Genomic DNA, 1,799 nt, shown 5'->3' with positions numbered 1-1,799 from the left:
ACAGCAAAAAACATTCACCTGAGTCCAACTGTGTTTAGCAGCAGTGAGAAAATTTGTTCAGCGCTCAACAGTCTTGGAGCCTCTATCTGAGTACAAGGCTGAGGGACTAGTTTACAGCACCATTTTGGGGGGAAAAAAAGCTTTGTTTTCAAAGTTCCAGTTCCAATTCTGACCTAACATCAGCTCCCAAATAGGGCCTTTTCCCCTGTTAAAAAAAAAAAAAAAAGAACACAATTACTTGTTTACCTCCTAGAAGCTCTGCACATGTGAACGAGCTCAAGCAGCATTTGCAGGAGGAGACTTGGAAGTGAGAGACATTATATCACATAGGAGCAGCACACAAGAGTTGCTTGCAAACCTGTTTGCTGGTTTCCCCATCCTGTCAGCTGTTACTGCTGCATCCAACCCTCTCCTAAATCTTTCCAAAGGACACAGTACAAAATGAAGGGTTCTCCTCCGAGTATGGCGAGGAGAGCTTCAAGGCCTCAGCCAGCAAGGAGAGTGAAAGCCGGCTGCGGCAACACGGCGGGAGGCTCAGCCCCTGGCCCTTCCCACGGGAAGGCTGGTGGTGCGGCAGTGCAGACAGAAGGTGCACACACATTTCACCCCACAGGCTCAGCTCCAAGGATGGTTATTTCCAGCTGAGGGACAGCATTGAGCAGCAGCAGGAGGCAACCTTTCCAGCCTTCCCATCTGTTCCTGTAGACAAAATGACATGCTAAAGGTATTTCTTGATATCTCAAAGCCAACAGATGGTCATGATGGTTGAGACAGCAATAGCTATTGCCCTACTTCCCTCTCCAGGGGTAAATCCCACAACTTTTCCCTAAGGCCTCTCCTCAACTGAGCCACCACAGGACCTACAACTCACCTCCTTTTCCTCTATCGACTGACCAGATGGCCCAACCTCCCTTTGACTATAAGGAAGGGGCAAGCCCGCTGTTTAAGGCACCGGTGCTCTGTAAAAAGCAGCAAATCAGTTGCCATTCTTGGTGGTTTTGCTCATCAAGCCAGCAGTAACACCCCCTGAGCTGGGTGCCCGTGACCCAGCCACAAGCACGCTGCTGTTCGGCAGCTGGCACTTGGCACAGCGGCTGTGCGTGACTCAGGCCAGCCGGAGCCGTTGGAGATGCCTTCCCCTGATTCACATCTGCAAGTGATTCCTTGTGCTCGGACCATATTGTTGGTGTGCCAGCTACGCCATAAAAATCTGGAGTTAATAAACTCCACTTTCAGATCACAGCAGCTCTTTCCAGCTTGGTAGCGCCGGCAATGCTTGCTCCTGCTCCATCAACTGTCGTGGCTGCTGATGCATTTCACATTGGAAAAATCCCGTGATCATGAACAACCTCAGGGAAAGCCCAAGTTTTCAGCATCCAGTAGCTTGTCTCCCTCTTGCTCCATCTCCTTTGCCCTTTCAGTGTGGAGTTGAGAGCCCGTGCTCCAGCAGCCCTACCCCTAACCATGAGAAAAGCCTCCTGGCACCTCCAAGTTGGGGTCCCCCAGAGAAAAGAGAGAATTTCAAAAAAGAAAAAAAAAAACCACACACACAAGACGGATTCAACCAGATGTCACAAACCCTTGAATCCAGGGGAATCTGAAAAATGTTACCTTAGCTCTAGTGACAGAAGTGCTGCTGTCCGAGGCACTGTCTTCCTGCAGTGAAGCAGGTCCCTCTGGGAAAGCTGTTCAGCCACGCTGGCTCTGACCTTCAGAGAAGAAACCTGTCTTGGGGCATCTCATTTTGCATAGCCCTAAATCTATTTCAGATCTGGCCTGGAACCTCCATGCCCCACGTC

The sequence above is a fragment of the Tauraco erythrolophus genome, chromosome 2, assembly GCF_009769465.1.
Source record: "Tauraco erythrolophus isolate bTauEry1 chromosome 2, bTauEry1.pri, whole genome shotgun sequence".
NCBI classification, from domain to species: Eukaryota; Metazoa; Chordata; class Aves; order Musophagiformes; family Musophagidae; genus Tauraco; species Tauraco erythrolophus.
This window is presented reverse-complemented; position numbering follows the sequence as displayed.